This window comes from Microcaecilia unicolor, chromosome 3, assembly GCF_901765095.1.
Source record: "Microcaecilia unicolor chromosome 3, aMicUni1.1, whole genome shotgun sequence".
NCBI lineage: Eukaryota > Metazoa > Chordata > Amphibia > Gymnophiona > Siphonopidae > Microcaecilia > Microcaecilia unicolor.
Genome location: NC_044033.1, coordinates 353629784 through 353650960, shown reverse-complemented (window position 1 = coordinate 353650960; position 21177 = coordinate 353629784). Strand labels below are relative to the sequence as shown.

Sequence of the window (21177 nt, the reverse complement as noted above, 5' to 3'; positions counted from 1 at the left end):
ATTTAGGCTGTAACCAGTAAACATGGATAAAACACTCCTGCTGCAAACAAATTATAGGTGTTTAATTTTCATTTTATCAGGTTTTTTTTGAGGGTACAAAATTATTTGTGTTACAGTGTTTGCTCCACATGTACTATTGCTGGATGCCTTTTCGGATGGAATCAAATACGTACTTAGGAGGAGCTGGTGCAGAAAAGGCCCAAAAACTGAGTGGAGGATACAAGATGAGTTGGGGGGGGGGGGGGGGGGGGAAACTGTAGTCCTCGAAAGCCACAACTCTGTTGGGTTTTCAAGATTACCACAATGAATAGGCATGAGATTGAGTTGCATGTACTACTTCCATTGTATGCAAATAGATCTTGAAAACCCTGATTGGGTTGTGGCCCTTGAACATCATGGTTACCCACCCCTGAGATAAGCCAGAGGGGACAGAAAGTGATGTTTTCTAGTGTTTATCCAATAAACACCTACAGTGATGTGAAAATATACCTCCTCTCCAGCTTTCCCCTATTATTACATACATGTCACACTGAATTGTTTTTGATCTTTTAATATTAGACAAAGGAAACCTGAGTAAATATACAACACAGTTTTTTTTAATCATCTTTATTAACATGCCATCATTTACAAACAAGGTTGCTGTATCATCGCATCAACTGTATAAATAAACATCATACCTAATGTTTAGCAAACCATATTGAAACCGCAATGACAAATTTTTATTTTTTTCCCCTTATCTCCCCTCCTCATAAATTGAAGATTCTACTGTGGGCAAATGGGGTAAGTGATTCCCAGAAGGGGGCCCAAATTGCACAAAAGGAGTCTCCTTGTATACAGTGGTGGAAATAAGTATTTGATCCCTTGCTGATTTTGTAAGTTTGCCCACTGACAAAGACATGAGCAGCCCATAATTGAAGGGTAGGTTATTGGTAACAGTGAGAGATAGCACATCACAAATTAAATCCGGAAAATCACATTGTGGAAAGTATATGAATTTATTTGCATTCTGCAGAGAGAAATAAGTATTTGATCCCCCACCAACCAGTAAGAGATCTGGCCCCTACAGACCAGGTAGATGCTCCAAATCAACTCGTTACCTGCATGACAGACAGCTGTCGGCAATGGTCACCTGTATGAAAGACACCTGTCCACAGACTCAGTGAATCAGTCAGACTCTAACCTCTACAAAATGGCCAAGAGCAAGGAGCTGTCTAAGGATGTCAGGGAGAAGATCATACACCTGCACAAGGCTGGAATGGGCTACAAAACCATCAGTAAGACGCTGGGCGAGAAGGAGACAACTGTTGGTGCCATAGTAAGAAAATGGAAGAAGTACAAAATGACTGTCAATCGACAAAGATCTGTGGCTCCACACAAAATCTCACCTCGTGGGGTATCCTTGATCATGAGGAAGGTTAGAAATCAGCCTACAACTACAAGGGGGGAACTTGTCAATGATCTCAAGGCAGCTGGGACCACTGTCACCACGAAAACCATTGGTAACACATTACGACATAACGGATTGCAATCCTGCAGTGCCCGCAAGGTCCCCCTGCTCCGGAAGGCACATGTGACGGCCCGTCTGAAGTTTGCCAGTGAACACCTGGATGATGCCGAGAGTGATTGGGAGAAGGTGCTGTGGTCAGATGAGACAAAAATTGAGCTCTTTGGCATGAACTCAACTCGCCGTGTTTGGAGGAAGAGAAATGCTGCCTATGACCCAAAGAACACCGTCCCCACTGTCAAGCATGGAGGTGGAAATGTTATGTTTTGGGGGTGTTTCTCTGCTAAGGGCACAGGACTACTTCACCGCATCAATGGGAGAATGGATGGGGCCATGTACCGTACAATTCTGAGTGACAACCTCCTTCCCTCCGCCAGGGCCTTAAAAATGGGTCGTGGCTGGGTCTTCCAGCACGACAATGACCCAAAACATACAGCCAAGGCAACAAAGGAGTGGCTCAGGAAGAAGCACATTAGGGTCATGGAGTGGCCTAGCCAGTCACCAGACCTTAATCCCATTGAAAACTTATGGAGGGAGCTGAAGCTGCGAGTTGCTAAGCGACAGCCCAGAACTCTTAATGATTTAGAGATGATCTGCAAAGAGGAGTGGACCAAAATTCCTCCTGACATGTGTGCAAACCTCATCATCAACTACAGAAGACGTCTGACCGCTGTGCTTGCCAACAAGGGTTTTGCCACCAAGTATTAGGTCTTGTTTGCCAGAGGGATTAAATACTTATTTCCCTCTGCAGAATGCAAATAAATTCATATACTTTCCACAATGTGATTTTCTGGATTTAATTTGTGATGTGCTATCTCTCACTGTTACCAATAACCTACTCTTCAATTATGGGCTGCTCATGTCTTTGTCAGTGGGCAAACTTACAAAATCAGCAAGGGATCAAATACTTATTTCCACCACTGTAGAAGATAAATCCTTTATGCCCCTTTTTTTCAAGGAACACATCTGAATCAGTGCCGAACGCCATTGAGCCACAGTGGGGTATTCCTCGCTTCTCCATAACAACAAGATTGTCCTCTTCCCATGAGCACCACACGTTGCAGAAAAGCTTTAATTTTCGCCGGCATGCGCTCCCTGCTAGAGAAACAATCAAATAATTGACTTAGAGTGGGCCTTCAATCCGTATATCAACACGCAGATACCTGTTCGGCCACATCTTTCCAGAATTGCTGCACTCCAGGACACAACCAGAACATGTGGCCCAGGTGGGCCCCCCGGGCCTTGCATTTGAGACAGGTATCGTCTTCCTTCAGCGTTGCCTTCCATGGTCTTAGAGGAGAAATGTAAAGCCCCAGTATGAATTTGATCTGAATCTCCTGCCAAACCACGTGTTCTGTGAGCTTAGAAGCAGTTAATAGTTGCCTCCTCAATTGGTCCATGTGAAGTTTGATTCCCAATTCTGTGCTCAACTGTATTGCCACTGTCGAAAAATCAAAATCTTGTGTGGAGTCTCTAAGGTGAGAGTGAAAATATCGCAGTGGAACCCGCAATTGAGCGTCCAGACCCAACATTGCATTGAAGCTCTCCCAAATCTCTGCTGTTAAAGAGTGCTTCAGCAGCAATTTAACATAATGGCTCAGCTGGTGATGAGCGAAGACATCTTTGTTTTTGTGTGACATTCGGAGCATATATCATTCACAGTTTTCATCTCCCCCTGCTCCGTTAAGATATGGTATAAATAGTGGATACCTCGGGATGCCCAATCCTGGAAAGTCGCTGAGGAGCTACTCACCGGGAAATCAGGGTTACTTCGAATGGGCAACAGTGGAGAGAGTTCTTACTGACCAGGGAAAAGAATTTGGTTACCCATTTCCAAGTCTGCTGCAAGGGCCTAACAATGTATTCCGCTTGACCCAAAGTATCACCCCGCCTTCCCCTCCCCTGCAGCTAACTCACAAAATGCACAGAACCAAACAATTTTGTTTCTGCTGAAGTACAGGAACAATGGGATGATGAACGAAACCAGTCTGATAAGTGTCTCAAACAGGTGGAAATGGAAAAAACCGCAGGTTTAAGAGTCCCACCCCCCCCCCCCCCCCCTTTGCCCAGGGAAGCTGTGCCCTCATTATACTCATGCGAGCCCTCCTCCTTTGCCAAAGAAACCAGTTTATCTTCCTATGCAACCACTTTTCATCTTTATGAAGCAAATATAGGGGCAGCATTTGAAATGTATATATCCAACTTGGGAAGAGCAGCATATTATACAGCGCTACATGCCCCAGAAGAGACAGCGGCAGGGCCTGCCAACCCCTCATTGTTTCTGCCGCCCTAATCTTCAATAGGCCTACATTTAAAGAGTACAAGGCAGCTAAATTAATGGGGATCTTAACCCCTAAATATGTAATGTAATCAGAAGCCCATTTCAAAGGGAACTTGCCCTCCCACTGATCTATCATCTCTAGCTGGCTAGGCAGCGCCGTAGATTTTTGCAAGTTAAGCTTAAACCCCGAGTGAAAACCGAACTCATCCACTACAGACAGCAGTCTACACAGTGAGGCCTGGGGCGAGGTTAAAGTTAACAAGAGGTCGTCCACGTAAGCCAGTACTTTCATTGGTTGCGAGGGAGTTCCACAAAAGGGAAGTGTGAGACTGAAAGATGCTGCAAACCGCTATGTAGATAATGATGAAGAAAAGGCAAATTTGCTAAATAGATACTTTCGTTCTGTTTTCACAGAAGAAAATCCTGGAGAGGGACCGCGATTGACTGGCAAAAGTACATATGAGAATGGAGTGGATAGAACACCGTTCACGGAAGAGAGTGTGTATGAACAACTAGGAAATCTAAAGGTGGACAAAGCCATGGGACCGGATGGGATCCACCCCAGGATATGGAGGGAGCTCAGAGAGGTTCTGGCGGGTCCTCTTAAAGATTTGTTTAATAAATCCTTGGAGACGGGAGAGGTTCCGTGGGATTGGAGAACGGCAGAGGTGGTCCCTCTTCACAAAAGTGGTGATAGGGAAGAAGCTGGAAACTACAGGCCGGTAAGCCTCACTTTGGTTATTGGAAAAGTAATGGAAGCTATACTGAAGGAAAGGATAGCGAATTTCCTGGAAGCCAATAAGTTGCAAGATCCAAGACAACATGGTTTTACCAAAGGGAAATAGTGCCAAATGAATCTCATTGAATTCTTTGGGTGACCGGAGAATTGAATTAGGGAGGTGCTATAGACATAATCTACTTAGATTTCAGCAAAGCTTTTGACACGGTTCCCCACAGGAGGGTCGTAAATAAACTTAAGTAATCCATGCATGAGCACAAAGCCAATGAAGTTTTTTTTGTAAAATATACTCAATATACATTTTCCCACTTCTTCAGTTGAAAAATCAACCTGACTGCTGTATTCTGCAATAGTTGCAATTTATAAAGTAACTTATGACTCAGTCCAACATACAATGACTTACAATAATCCAGATTGGACAACGCCAACATCAGAACCAAAGGAGCAAAACGAGAACTATGAAAAAAAAAAAAGATCTAATTAACTTCAATTATCTTCCAAACTTGGTTATCCTGAACTTCAAAAGATAATGGTCCAAAAGAACACCTAAAACCCTGGATTCTCTTCCCACGTTCAGAATAATACCACTTGGTAATACAAAATTACAGGGAATATCTGTCAAGAGAGTACAAAAACCATAAAATTTTGTTTTTGCCTGATTCAGCTGAAGCATATTCTCCATGACCCATTTGTGAAATTTTTTTCCATGGCAGCAGCAATGTTAGCTGAAGTTTCACCTAAAGTAGAACAAACTGGAACCAACATTAAGATGTTGTCAGCATAAGAAAACAAGGGCCCTGTCTACTAAGCCATGCTAGAGGTGCGCTAACAATTTTAGCGCTTGCTGTGTAGGTGCCCACAAAATTCCTATGGGTGCCTACACAGCGTGCTAATTTTGTGCATGCGCTAAAAATGCTAGCGCACCTTAAATGGCCCCAAGTGTTCATCATTGCCCTAATGTAATAGCAGAAAGAGAGTTTATGAACAAATTAAAAAGTGTTGGAGAGAGGTGAGGCCTGAGGCACACCACAGTTAGGTCTCCAAAAGCTTGGCATCACATCTTTCCAGACAGAATGGCTTACAAGAAAATCTTTAAACCAATTAACACTGGGCCAATCAGACCTTAACACTGGGCCAATCAGACCTTAACTACTCAATCTAGTTAACAATAATTCATGACCCACATAATCAAAAGCTGCCGAGATATCATATTGGAGCAAAACTATCTGTCTACCCCTACTTAAATAATCTTTAATACCAATAAAAGGGATTCGGTACTATGCTGGGATCTAAACTCAAATTATGATGTATGATATCAGGAGAATTTGACAATGTTAGCTGTCAGCTAACCAATGTCTCTAATAACTTGGTAAGCAATGGAATTCCTGCTATTGGTCTAAAACTGGAAGTAAGTGATAAGTCCAAATTCTGAGCTTTAGGAAGTGGGAGTACGTTTGTACGTTTGGGAAGCTCACCAGGTGCCCTTGGCCTGGATTGGCCGCTGTCGTGGACAGGATGCTGGGCTCGATGGACCTTTGGTCTTTTCCCAGTGTGGCATTACTTATGTACTTGTGTACAATTGCATCCATCTCTACCAGACATCTCCCAGAAGTCAATAAGGAATTAAGAAAAGACACAAGCCAGAGTATCGCAATAGTGGATTCGTAAACAAATTGGAAGGACAAATATCCAATCCACAAGACGACAATTTTGGTAATGCTTGAAGATCCTTTGAAGTTATAGATTCAAAAGAGTCCCATATCTGATCTACAGTTGTAATTGTTTGTAAAGCAGGAGCAGAACCTAACAAATGTAAATCAGTTAATTGCAGCTGATTCTTAGTAAGATCTTGGATTTTTTCACTTTTGTATAAATAAATAATCTGCTAATTTCTGGACACTAGGTTGCGCCATAAGCGCCAACTTATCAGGAACAGGAGGAGAAACAAGATCATTCACTAGAGCAAAAACTTTTTTTGCATCTACCAACTCAGAGCCAATAACAGAGGCGTAATATCCCTTTTTAGCCTCAGCACAATGAAATTTGTAAGATCTTAAAGCTTCTTTCCACTTAAATTTTACAGAGGGCTCATGGTTCTCCAAGTCTTTTAGGTACTTCTGCATGTCGTCTTTAAATTATTTAAGAAATCATTATACAAGGATTAGATATAGTTATAGTACATAAGTACATAAGTACATAAGTAGTGCCATACTGGGAAAGACCAAAGGTCCATCTAGCCCAGCATCCTGTCACCGACAGTGGCCAATCCAGGTCAAGGGCACCTGGCACGCTCCCCAAACGTAAAAACATTCCAGACAAGTTATACCTAAAAATGAGGAATTTTTCCAGTCCATTTAATAGCGGTCTATGGACTTGTCCTTTAGGAATCTATCTAACCCCTTTTTAAACTCCGTCAAGCTAACCGCCCGTACCACGTTCTCCGGCAATGAATTCCAGAGTCTAATTACACGTTGGGTGAAGAAAAATTTTCTCCGATTCGTTTTAAATTTACCACACTGTAGCTTCAACTCATGCCCTCTAGTCCTAGTATTTTTGGATAGCGTGAACAGTCGCTTCACATCCACCCGATCCATTCCACTCATTATTTTATACACTTCTATCATATCTCCCCTCAGCCGTCTCTTCTCCAAGCTGAAAAGCCCTAGCCTTCTCAGCCTCTCTTCATAGGAAAGTCGTCCCATCCCCACTATCATTTTCGTCGCCCTTCGCTGTACCTTTTCCAATTCTATATCTTTTTTGAGATACGGAGACCAGTACTGAACACAATACTCCAGGTGCGGTCGCACCATGGAGCGATACAACGGCATTATAACATCCGCACACCTGGACTCCATACCCTTCCTAATAACACCCAACATTCTATTCGCTTTCCTAGCCGCAGCAGCACACTGAGCAGAAGGTTTCAGCGTATCATCGACGACGACACCCAGATCCCTTTCTTGATCCGTAACTCCTAACGCGGAACCTTGCAAGACGTAGCTATAATTCGGGTTCCTCTTACCCACATGCATCACTTTGCACTTGTCAACATTGAACTTCATCTGCCACTTGCACGCCCATTCTCCCAGTCTCACAAGGTCCTCCTGTAATCGTTCACATTCCTCCTGCGACTTGACGACCCTGAATAATTTTGTGTCATCGGCGAATTTAATTACCTCACTAGTTATTCCCATCTCTAGGTCATTTATAAATACATTAAAAAGCAACGGACCCAGCACAGACCCCTGCGGGACCCCACTAACTACCCTCCTCCACTGAGAATACTGGCCACGCAATCCTACTCTCTGCTTCCTATCTTTCAACCAGTTCTTAATCCATAATAATACCCTACCTCCGATTCCATGACTCTGCAATTTCTTCAGGAGTCTTTCGTGCGGCACTTTGTCAAACGCCTTCTGAAAATCCAGATATACAATATCAACCGGCTCCCCATTGTCCACATGTTTGCTTACCCCCTCAAAAAAATGCAGTTGATCTATCCTTTTGAACTTTCACAAGAGCAATGGTGTTTAGGGAGCTCATAATAATAGAATCCCATTCACAATTCATAATGCCTGGATCCTTCAGTTGAATATTGGGCATTTCTGAGACTAAATCTCAAAAGCGATCTGCATCAATTTCACCCCTCAAATTAATAGTGGATTTAATCTGTTTAGCCTGGTTAGTGATCAAACAAATATGCAAAGTAAAATGGGTTAAGAAATGATCACCAGGAATCAGATCTGAATTGAGGGCACATCTGGATCAGGATATTATAATAGGCATCTTTTAGATATATACTTTCAGTTCTACCTATACATACACAAAAACTTATTTTTCCATTAAAAAAATATTTCTCACACTTTGTGCATTAGATTCATTTATGTACCTCCTGCTTCCTTTTGTTTTTGATTGGATCCTTCTGTGCAAGTTTGTTTATTTTTCTTACCGTGCTAAGTTGATGGATAAGGGCCAAGTACTCTGGGATGTGTCACTAGAGTGGCATAACTGATATATATATTTTTAAGTCTAATATAATATTTATTATGTATTTAAAGATGTTGTTTGGTAGTGGGTTTCAATTTTAAAAAAATTAAATTGAAAAATTAAAATATCAAACAATACAGTGACGTCTTCATATTTTGAGCGTATGTGATGTTTTTAGTTTTGTTTTCTTAGCAGATTCAGTTTTCCCATTTCAAACACTGTCACTTCAGGTCAGTTCTGTACATACCTTTATACAACACCTTGCAGACTGATTGCAACTGCTCAATTTTCAGCAAATTTGAGAATGTATTTTTCAGTCAAAAAGAGTATTTAAACCCCATGCACACATGGATGCCAGCTGTTTTTCTATTTCATATGGATGAGAATGATGTTTCTTATATGTATTAAGTAGAACATATGACTACCCATATAGAAATGGTGGCTCATTCAGATGTAGGACCCGAAATGTGGGTTTAAATATGTGTTTTAAGCAGAACCTTGGAATGGTTGTCAAAGATATCTTCCATGAGTTTTCCGGCACTCCTAATTAGATGTCTGTGGCATAATAATAAAGTAGCAAGTGTTACAGAATGTCACAATAGAAATTATAGTGGCCTCTTTAATAGCTGTAAATCAGTTTTTCATGATGGCAAACAGACACAGCCCTTTATATGCACAGCCCTTTATATGAAAATCAGATTCCTCTTAAATGTTTATCTGTCCAAATGTACATAAATTAGGTGTGTTCAATTGTTTAAGGCTTGTTTTTGTCACAAACCAGCTACATAGATTGTTAATTTAAAGTGAAATAGAAAAAAAAATGTCCATTCTGAAATAAGTTTCTATGAATAAAAATATAGGGGGCGACTATTCAGCTGGCAGCACTCAGCATTGTGATGACCACCGCTGGCATTATTCCTGGATCTTCGGCATTGAATATCTGGTTTTGCAGAGCTGGCTATTGCATAGCCAGTTAAGTCCGATATTTAGCACTTAACTGGCTATAGGTTACTGCAGCCCCATTTATGCAGTTAACCTAGCTGGTTAAGGGAATGAATATCAGCACTTAACCGGCCAAGTGCCGACTCTGCCCCCGGAACGCCCTCAAAATAGCCAGTTTGCAGTTTGGCACTAACCGGTTAATTTCAGCGGCACTTACCAGTTAAGTGCTGCTGAAAATTAGCGGTTAACCCTGAACAGGCAATTTAGCAGGCTAGGAGCCAATTTTGGCTGGTTAAATCACTTTGAATTTTGACCCAATACAGAAAATAATTGTTTTACTGAATGTGTCTAGTAGGGACACACACCCAGAATATTTTCATGTTGTGTTATTTCCTGTATATTTTGTGGAGATTCCTGTTTTGTTTGGGGTTCTCTTCCCTCCTTGTATCAGCATGGGAGATGATACATGGAGGCATATTTTCAAAGCACTTAGACTTACAAAGTTCCATAGGTCCATCTAGTCTTCCTTACAAGATAAACTCAGTATATGATTGATAACCTATGTATATTTAATCTTGATCTGTCCTTGCCATTTTCAGGACACAGCTCATACCATAGAAGTGTTAGCTACCGTTTATGTGCAGATGATCTTCAGTTTAATATTTCTGCACCTAAAGTTGGATTTTGATTGATAGAACAAAAATAGGCAGGATTTTGCTTGCCAGTGACAGGAGATGACTCATTGTGTTGCCTTAGAGTCTAGGGCAACACAACTGTGTAGGCAGGTAGCTTTGTATCTTAAGCCATGTGTTTTGGCTGTGGTGCCTCCTTTTTGAAATTTCTTTCTAAATGTCTAGTCAAGTATGAGGGAAACCATTTTGTCTTCATGAATCCTATTCATTTAGAAAATTTGTGGGGAAAAATACCTAGTTGATATTGTAAAGTGTATCCTCTTTTCTCAGCGGTTGCAGCTCTCCACAGTCTGAAGAACACCTTCCAGTACTGCTCCTCTTTCCCTTAGAAACAATGACTCTTTTTATTGCCTAGGAGGGGCTTCCCTCCTTCCCTCGGTTGTGGCACCAAAACACAAAAACAAAGCACAGTTATCATTCACCTTTTTCAAGCCGGTTAGTTGCCCAGTCCAGGCTTCCACAACTGCTTCCTCTCTCTCCCTCCTGGGGGAGAGTTGCAGCAAAAAAAAAAAACCTTGTTCAGTGTAGCGGGGTTTTCCCAAAACACAGTTCACTTTTAGCCAAGCTTTACCCTACTGCTCAGTTTAGCCAGGCTTTCAAAAACACAGTTCAGTTCTAGCCCAGCTTTCAAAATACAGCTCAGTTTAGCCAGGCTTTCAAAAAAACACAGTTCAGTTCTAGCCAAGCTTTCAAAATACAGCTCAGTTTAGCCAGGCTTTCAAAAACACAGTTCAGTTCTAGCCCAGCTTTCAAAACACAGCTCAATTTAGCCAGGCTTTCAAAACACACAGTAATGGCTTTGTGCGGGCTCAAAGCCTAGGGTCCCACCCTCTTGGTCAGTCATACTCCTACCTGACCTCCTCCCGCTTGACCCGGCTTGGCCCCGCTACTTCCTTGGCTTTCGCTGAGCCAGAGCTGAAAAGTCCATCGGCTCTTCCAGGGTGTTCTCCGGTTCAGTCAACTCCATAGGGCAAGGCTCACCCTCTGCCTCTCTCTCCTCAGGAGCCCAATCCATATTCTCCTCGCCCCGCCCTTCTCCCAGCTGCTCACCCTTTCTTTCATTAAAGCTCTTTGGTGGCTCTTCTTTCTCCACCCACCTGTTCTACCACCTCTTCCACCAGGTTGGAGAATCAGCCTTATTTCTTTCCCTGCGGCCCTCCTCTGGAGACTCCAGGGAATGCAGATAGTTTGTCTTATCCCCGATCTCCCTTGGGGCATGCTGGGAGTTGTAGTTCTTTATTTCTAGTTTTTTCCTGGGGAATGCCTGCCTATACCGGGGGTATTCTGGCCTATCCCAGGGTTCCTTTGGGGCCTGTCCTACATACTCTTTACATACCCCCCCCTTAAATTTCCACCCCCGCATTCTTTTTCCTCCTCCTCCTCCACCCGGGACAGAGCATCAACATTTCCTAAACATCGCCCGGGACGATGCTCCACAGCATATTGGAAAGGCTGCAATGCTAAGTACCATCGCATTAGTCTCCCATTATTATTCTTCATTACATTCAACCATTTCAGGGGAGCATGGTCCGTTACCAACTTAAATTTTCTCCCTTCTAAATAAACACTACACTCCTGCACTGCCCATCGTATGGCTAAACACTCCTTTTCTATGGTGGAGTAATGTTCCTCATGAGGCAGGAGCTTCCGGCTTAAATAAAGCACCGGGTGTTCCTCCCCTTCATGCTCTTGGGACAGCACTGCGCCTAACCCCCTCCCTGAAGCATCTGTTTGGAGGATAAAGGGCTTTTCAAAATCAACTGCCTTCAGCACAGGTTCCTGGCACAGGGCCCTCTGCATCTGTTCAAATGCCCTCAACTCCTCCCCTCCCCACCTCAAGTGGTCCGGATTCTTCCCTCTCAGCATGTCAGTTAAGGGAGTGGCCATTGCGGAAAAATGAGGGATGAACCTGCGGTAATACCCTACCATCCCCAGGAATCTACGCAATTGTTTCTTGGTGTTTGGTCTGGGAAACTCTTGGATGCTTTTAACCTTATTCAATAAGGGCCGGACCTCTCCCCTTCCCACATTATACCCTAAATACTTCACCCTGTACTGCGCAAAATAAAATTTTTTTGGGTTCAGGGTGAGACCTGCCTCCCTAAAAGCCTGCAGCACTGCCTCTACCTGGTTTAAATGGGTGTTCCAGTCTCCACTATGTATTACCACATCATCCATATATGCGGCGGCATATGCCTGATGTGGTCGGAGAACCCTGTCCAGCAACCTCTGGCAGCTGCTGAATTAAGGCCAAAGGGCAATCTTTTGAACTGGTACAGGCCTATGGGCGTACTAAAGGCGGTCTTAGCTTGTGCCCCTGACGTAAGGGGAATCTGCCAGTACCCTTTTGTCAAGTCCAGGGTGGTGAGATATTGTGCAGATCCTAGCCTGTCCACCAGCTCCTCAATATAGGGCATAGGATATGCATCTGCTTGCGAGATATTATTAAGCTGGCGGAAATCTATGCAGAATCTCCACTCCCCTTCGGGTTTTGGTACTAACACCACTGGGCTTGACCAGGGGCTATTTGACTCTTCGATCACCCCGAAGTCTAACATTTCCTGTACCTGTTTTATCACCTCCCTCCTTTTCATGGGGGACAGCCTATATGGCTTTTGCCGAACTACTTTACCCCTTTCCGTTATGATGTCATGCTCCACTAGGTGAGTATTTCCAGGGCAGGCCGTCAACACATCATCAAACCCTTTCAAGAGCCTTCCTATCTCTTTCTTTTGTACTTGTGTCAACCGGGGATTAACCCCTGGTTCACCGGGCTTGAAAATATCTCTTATTTGCGGTCCCAACTCCTCTCCCTCTTTTTCATCTCCCCGGGTCTGAAAGCCTACCCTTGCTACCCAGGGTTTCATCAGGTTAACGTGGAAGGTTTGGACCCGCCCCTTTTCGTTCGCCACCTCATATGTAAGAGGCCCAAGTCTCCTCCTCACCACCCAGGGACCCTTCCACCTAGAGGCAAACTTATGAGGATCCTCCGAGATTAGGATAAGGACCCTATCTCCTATTACAAACTCCCTCTCCCGAGTACCCTTATCATAATATTCCTTTTGCCGATTTTGGCTCTGTTCAAGCCTTTCCTGGGAATATTCCTGTAACTTATCTAATCTGGTCCTCAGATCCTGTAGGTATTCGACCACTGACTGATCGGAGGTGTCCGGGGGTACCCAGTGTTCCTGTAAAATATCTAAAATGCCCCTGGGCCTCCGTCCAAACATCAATTCATAAGGCGCAACTCCTAATGAGTCTTGCACCTTCTCCCTGTAGGCATATAGCACGAAGGGTAACAGTTGGTCCCAACCTGTCCTATCCTCGCCTAACGCTTTTTTTTTACATACCCTTTAAAGTTCTATTAAAACGTTCCACCATCCCATTAGTTTGAGGATGGTAGGCCGCTGTACGGATATGTTGTATCCCAAAAGCCTCCCACACTTGCCTTAAGATACTTGACATAAAGTTGGACCCCCTGTCGGTCAAAACTTCTTGGGGGAATCCCACCTCACAAAAGATTTTTATCAGTTCCCTGGCAATGACCTTCGCTGATACGCTTCTCAAAGGGATGGCCCAGGGGTACCTAGTGGCCATATCCATAACCACTAAAACGTAGAGGAAGCCTCTCTGAGATTTTGTTACTGGGCCAATAATATCCATGGCTATTCTCCTCCCCGGTTGTTCCACTCTAGCAAGGGGTTTTAACGGTGCCTTAGGCGGTAGCCGGTCTGCCACCTTCTGACAGTTGGGGCAGGACTTGCAATACCTCTCCACCTCCCCATAAACTCCTGGCCAATAAAACCGGCCCAATATCTGAGTCAGGGTAGCTTGGGAGCCCTTATGCCCCCCCAAAGGGTGATCATGCGCGAGCCTTACTACTAGGGGACGGAAAGCTTGGGGGACTACTAGCTGTCTCCCCGCTTCAGAGTTCTCCCAATTGGGTACCCTGCGATATAGAATGTCCCCCTCTATCATGAACCCCGGGGCTTCCTGGCCCTCCCCCTGTCGGGCCCGTTCCCAGGCATACTCTAAAGTAGGGTCCGTGGCCTGCTCCCTATGAAACTGGGGAAACTGCTCGCTCAATTCTTTCGGGGCCACTGGCAGATAACTTTCTTTTCTTGCCTGCTCCAAGGCCTCCCGTCTGCCCCTCTGCTCCTTTTTTTTCAAAGCTTTCCCCTTTCTCTCTTTGCCCGGCTCCCCTAAAACCTCCCCTTGAAAAGGAAAAATACCTCCTATTCCCTCTTCCTCAGCCTCAGGGTCTCGCCGAGCCTGCGAGCGGGTAGTGACCAACACTCTTTTTTCACTAATACACTCGGTAAAGGGGAGCCAGTCCCTTCCCAAAAATCATCTCCTGTGGCAGTCTGGGCAGAACGGCCACGGCTATCTCTATCTCCCCTGTAGGCCCCTTCACGTGAACCCTATAGAGGGTATAACGAGTACTGGCCCCATGTATACATTGAATAGCCACTGCTCCCTCATAGGTATCCTTACCTCCTGTCCTCCTCTTTCTTATTTGTTCCCATAACCTCCTGGAGATCATGGACTGGTCTGCCCCGGAGTCTAACATGGCTACAATCGGTAAACCCTCAACCTCCACCTTAGCAGTATACCGAGGTCTAAACCCTTGGGCAACCTGCGAGGTCCATCCCTCTCGACCTGGGCAATCCCTCCGGAAGTGCCCAGTCTTCCCACACTTATAACAGAGTTTTCCTTCATACGAGGGGGCCTTTTTTTTCGGGCCTGAGGGCACTACGGGCTTTTTACCACCCCAGCCGTAATCGGGTTTCCCTCCCTGGGGATCTGGCTTAAAGAAGGAACTTTTGGAACCCCAGCCTCCCACAGTTCGGGGCTTACCCCCCTCCAGGTCGGGTTCTCCCCAATGTTGGGCTTCCAAATAACACTCCAACCCGGCTGTCACGGCCTCCACTGTCTTACAGCCCCTTTGGACCAATCCTGCCCGAATCTCCCTGGGAAGGCCCTGCAGGAACTGCTCCACTACTAATTCTTGAAGAATCTCTCCCGTGGTGTGGCGATCAGGTTCCAACCATTTTTTTACCAAGTCCATCAGTCTAGTGGCCAGCGCTTTAGGGGTTTCCCCCTTTTCCCATTTAGTGGACCGAAACTTACGCCTATAAGCCTGGGTACTCAGTCCATACCGGTCTTTAATGGCCTCTCTCAACCTCCCATAGTTGGCAGCGTCCCCAGGAGCCAAGTCTCTAAAGGCTCCTAGAGCCTCCCCAGATAATGAAGGCACTAACTGCTTGGCCCACTGCTCTTGTGGCCACCCTGCGGCCACTGCCACCCTCTCGAAGGCAGTCAGGAAATCATCTACATTATCCTGCTCAGACAACTTTCCCCAAGTAAGTGAGTTCAGGGATAAAGGTCCTACCGCACCGCTTCCTCCTGGCCCCTGTCCAGTTGCTCCGGCTCCACCGCCCCTGGGAGCCTCGATCCCTCGCTGAAAAAAGTCCTGGAGCATATTCAGCACCGGTTGTTGCTGCTCTCGTGCCGCCGTCAAGGAGTCTTCCACCATCTTCCCCGTCAGTTCTTGCTGTTTCTGGAACTGCATCGTCATCCAAGCGAAGATCTCCTTGGGGTCCATCTTTGCTCCGGAACAGCGACTCCTGGTGGGGAAAAAAAAAACAGAGGACACCTCCAAGTGCGGTTTCACTACTTATGTTTCCCCTTTTACTAGGATCCCTTTATTTCCCCCAATCTAGGCCCCGCTTACCGGAACCCCAGACGGGTCTGCGCCTTTCTCAGCGTTGGCCCCTCCGTCGGGCTTTTCGGTCCTGCTGGTCTTGGCCTCCTCGAGCGACAGGTCCTCGAACAGATCCCACTTCTGACACCAATTGTAAAGTGTATCCTCTTTTCTCAGCGGTTGCAGCTCTCCACAGTCTGAAGAACACCTTCCAGTACTGCTCCTCTTTCCCTTAGAAACAATGACTCTTTTTATTGCCTAGGAGGGGCTTCCCTCCTTCCCTCGGTTGTGGCACCAAAACACAAAAACAAAGCACAGATATCATTCACCTTTTTCAAGCCGGTTAGTTGCCCAGTCCAGGCTTCCACAACTGCTTCCTCTCCCTCCCTCCTGGGGGAGAGTTGCAGCAAAAAAAAAAACCTTGTTCAGTGTAGCGGGGTTTTCCCAAAACACAGTTCACTTTTAGCCAAGCTTTACCCCACTGCTCAGTTTAGCCAGGCTTTCAAAAACACAGTTCAGTTCTAGCCAAGCTTGCAAAAAACAGCTCAGTTTAGCCAGGCTTTCAAAAACACAGTTCAGTTCTAGCCCAGCTTTCAAAATATAGCTCAGTTTAGCCAGGCTTTCAAAAAAACACAGTTCAGTTCTAGCCCAGCTTTCAAAATATAGCTCAGTTTAGCCAGGCTTTCAAAAAAACACAGTTCAGTTCTAGCCCAGCTTTCAAAATATAGCTCAGTTTAGCCAGGCTTTCAAAAAAACACAGTTCAGTTCTAGCCAAGCTTTCAAAATACAGCTCAGTTTAGCCAGGCTTTCAAAACACACAGTAATGGCTTTGCGCGGGTTCAAAGCCTAGGGTCCCACCCTCTTGGTCAGTCATACTCCTACCTGACCTCCTCCCGCTTGACCCGGCTTGGCCCCGCTACTTCCTTGGCTTTCGCTGAGCCAGAGCTGAAAAGTCCATCGGCTCTTCCAGGGTGTTCTCCGGTTCAGTCAACTCCATAGGGCAAGGCTCACCCTCTGCCTCTCTCTCCTCAGGAGCCCAATCCATATTCTCCTCGCCCCGCCCTTCTCCCAGCTGCTCACCCTTTCTTTCATTAAAGCTCTTTGGTGGCTCTTCTTTCTCCACCCACCTGTTCCACCACCTCTTCCACCAGGTTGGAGAATCAGCCTTATTTCTTTCCCTGCGGCCCTCCTCTGGAGACTCCAGGGAATGCAGATAGTTTGTCTTATCCCCGATCTCCCTTGGGGCATGCTGGGAGTTGTAGTTCTTTATTTCTAGTTTTTTCCTGGGGAATGCCTGCCTATACCGGGGGTATTCTGGCCTATCCCAGGGTTCCTTTGGGGCCTGTCCTACATACTCTTTACAATATTCTATGTAACTTTGTTAGCCACATTGAGCCCAGCCCGCACAAGCGGGGAAAATGTGGGATACAAGTGAACCAAATAAATAAATAAATGACGACTCTGACTCCTTTTTGGGTGGTGGAATAGTGAATTATTGAGGGTCTTAATATGTTATAGGTTAAGTGTTTGCTTTAATAGATAATGTGCATTTTCTTTTTAATTTAACTTCTTTTGCTTTTCTCCCGTTGATGTGAACTAGATTCTTATTTGTCTGGTTTTCGTTTAATTTTGTAATCGTTCACATATTCTTGAATTTGTTTGATTTGTAAGTTCACTGGTGTTGTGAGGGAACCCCCCCCCCCTCTTCTCAAGTCTCTACGTTGGTTTCCTATCCATTCCTTTATTCTGTAGAATAATGCACTTCTAGATGAGTAAGAGAAGCTCAAACTGTGATTCTCTTCCTCATATAGACGTTCATTATTTTAACACTCTCACTACCTGTTCTCTTCTCTCCCTGTTCCGCTCCCATGTGAACTCAGGCAAGTTTCTGCTTATATCCTTTTACTCCCTCTCCATTCATCTTTCTGACTCCTAGATTTGGGAGCTAGCTCCTAACAAAATTATTTAGGCCTGGTCCAGCCTCTTTAGCCTTCACCCCAAGATGAGTGGGAATGTTAAGGAGAAAGCTCTCTGCATTAATTGCATTGATATGTACTCTTTGCGCAACTAACCTCTCCAAAACCATCCCACTTTTATTTTAGTACCCTTTTATCTTGACACAAGTTCAAAAAATAATGATCCATTTTCGCCAGGTCTCAGCCTCCTTCCCCCCCCCCCCCCTTCTTTGATGAGTACAGTTTGTCTGCTGCAACCTCTCTCCCAGTGCAGCAGAGTTACCTTTGATATGTTTGGAGAGAGATCTGTGGCAATATGGATGACCAGCATCAGAAAATAGTAAGAAGGATCGATATAGCTACCTTTTTATAAGAAAGACTAGGAAAAAAGGCCCGTTTCTGACACATATGAAACGGGTGCTAGCAAGGGTTTCCTCGGAGTGAGTGTGTGAGAGAGAGTGAATGTGTGAGTATGTGTGACAGAGAGAGAGAGACTGGGTGCGAGAGTGTGTGTGTGAGAATGAGAGTGTGTGACAGGGCCCCACCCAGTTCCAGGGGGGCCCCCCTCACCAGTTGCAGGGTTTTTCCCCCTCCCTCCCAGTTGCAGAGTCGTCCCCCCTCCCTCCCAGTTTCTGGGTTTGCCCGCCCCCCCTCCCAGTTCCAGGGTCGTTGCCCCCCCTCTCTCCCCCCCCTCCAGCCACCTTGCGATGTTTAACTGCAAAATTAGGGAGCTGTGTAATGTAATAAAAGGCACCTGCAACGTTGTGAAGCTGACTCCGTGGCTTCACTGAAGTGGAGGGTTCGTAAGGTTCGTCAGTCTGTCAACATCTCTCTTGGCCCCGCCCTCGCGCCTCTGATAGGTCCGCCGCCCTCGACATCATCGTGTTTTGATGCGAGGGCGGGGCCGAGAGAGATGGTGACAGACGAACCTTACGAACCCTTCGCTTCAGTGAAGCCACGGAGTCAGCTTCACAACGTTGGAGGTGCTTTTTATTATAGTAGAGTTGAGGCTGTGCTATTAAAAAGTCTACTTTATAGCAATCACAGCCAGTACCTCTGCTGTATCCATACTCGCTGCCATTCCCAGGAACAGCTGGTGGCAAAAATGTGGCTCACACTCAGTCCTTCAAGTGTGGCTTACTTCCAGTTCATTGCTGGAATTCAACTGTCTTGCTCTTCAGCTTTGTACCGACGTCCTGAATCGATGCTATATCTGCTTCACTATTGCTCATTCCAGACTGCTCACTGTCTCTAGATTTCCTCTCAGATCTTCTTCTGCATTGTAGATGTCTTCCTATAGATTTTGTGGTAATGTTCATAGGTATGGTATATGAGAAAGTCCATCACTGCACTGAGCCGCACATCCTGGATATGTGCCCTCTCCCTTCTTAATCTTGACTATTGCTCTTCACCTTCCCTAAATGTCTGTCATGGTACCTTCCACCCTGATTGTTTCTCTTTCTCCTGCTCCCTTCTCTGTCCTGTTATTTCCACCTGCTGTCTCCTCTCACTTCCAACTTCCAGTTCCAGCAACTAGCCACCTACCTGCTGCTCCTTACTCCTGTCTCCCTTATGTCACTACTTCTACATTTGCTTTCTCTCTTACTGTTGTCTTGTTCCCTTTATTCTCCTTCATCATCTTCTTCTTCCCTCTTCTCTCTCCATTCTCATCCACCACACTCCTCCAAGCCTCATTTCGCATTCTCCCTGTTGCTACATCTACTCCCTAATGCACATCTGTAATCCACCTCCATTTTCACATAAACGTGAATTACCACACCTCTTTCAGGAATCTAAACAAATAAACATTACAAGACTGACAGGGCACAAACCAATAAACACTACACCAAAGCATTTTCTGCAAACACAAAAGAGGACACATGGGATAGAATACAAAAGGATCATAAAATGCTCAGGAAATACCAAAACTCTACTGCCTCTTTTCTTTGTCTCTCTCTCTCAAAAAAAAAAAAAAATCACATCTAGAATCTAGTTCAGCCCTGATCCCTCCATATTGCACCAATATAGAACTTCATGCAAGGTAACTACTTTTTATTTGGAGTGGGCACGTTCAGGAAGCATGATTGAAATGGACTACTGTTATTCTAGCATTTTCCCCTGTTTCCTGACACTTTTCAGGCAATTAAAAGCAAATACTTCACAGTTCACAGAGCAGATTTTAATGCAGAAGTAACATTTACTACCATTTTAGCACACAATTGTGTTTTGTTTGTGTTTTCTGATTTTTGTGTATCGTTAGTTCATTGCATGGGCAGTTGTTTTTTTTTTTTTTACTTCATTAAATTTTATATTAACAAACTAACACAGATTTCTAACACAGTTGTACAACATGGGCTTGTGACACAGTATCATCCATCCAGGTATCAGTTATGGTCTGTTCATTTTATTATATAGCTTGTTATAAAGATGGGAATTACTGATTGTCTCTTAAAGAGTGGAGATCAAATGCCAAAGTTTTTTGTTCAAGATGGGATCCTGTGGATTGGGCTATATCCTTATTGGATCAGATAGAAGACCAGTGGAATAGAATGCTAAATATGGCATTTGATCACTGGGCCCCTGAAAAAGTACTGTGGCTAAATCCTAGTAAACAGTTTTCCTGGTCATATGAGGGCATACTGCTATTCAAACAGCAGCTGTGCCACTTAGTGCACTGGTGGAGGAAAGATAAAACTACCTAGAATCTGAATTCTGAGGAAGATATAGGCAAGAATATACACTAAAGCTAAGACTCTAAACTGATTCTGTCCCTTCAGATGCCTCAGGTCATTGCAACAATGTTTACTTCAAACTCCCTCCTTAACTTGTTCTCTCCCATGCTTCTATTCAGTGTTCTGTCTTCTCTGTGCAAGGCCATGAGCTTTGGAACAAACTACCCCATCCTCTGAGGGAATTCTCCTCCCTCCAGCAATTTACCTTCAAACTCAAGACCTTTCTTTTTTTCCAAGGCCTATGGCCATTAACTGTCTCACTGGGCGCATCTTCGGCTGTAAGCCTGAGCTGCATGTTCTCCCTCCTCATGTTCTCCCCTCCCTCTACTTTTCTGTTATTGATTATAGTTTGACCCCCTGTCCCTCTCTGTCTAACCCATAGCCTTTATTTGACCTTTCTCTCCTACCTCTCTTTATTGATTATACTATGTAAGCCACCTTGATAATATGTTTGATGTGCGGGGTAGAAGCCCTGAATAAACTTGAAAATTTGAAACAAATATATTCCAGGTTAATGGATAATAGCAGAAAACAGACTTGCTAAGTTGTTTCAAATTGTTAGACATATCTCTCCCCCTCCCCATTACAGAAAGCCCCCTGAAGTATGTTAACCTGTCAAGTGATCAAATTGTGATTCTTTT

General features: G+C 44.7%; 1 protein-coding gene across 1 annotated transcript in view; it reads left to right on the top strand.

Annotated features, from left to right (window-relative positions):
* Positions 1–21177, top strand: part of MAP7 (microtubule associated protein 7) — a 317468-nt gene that overhangs the window by 4658 nt on the left and 291633 nt on the right. The window lies entirely within an intron of this gene.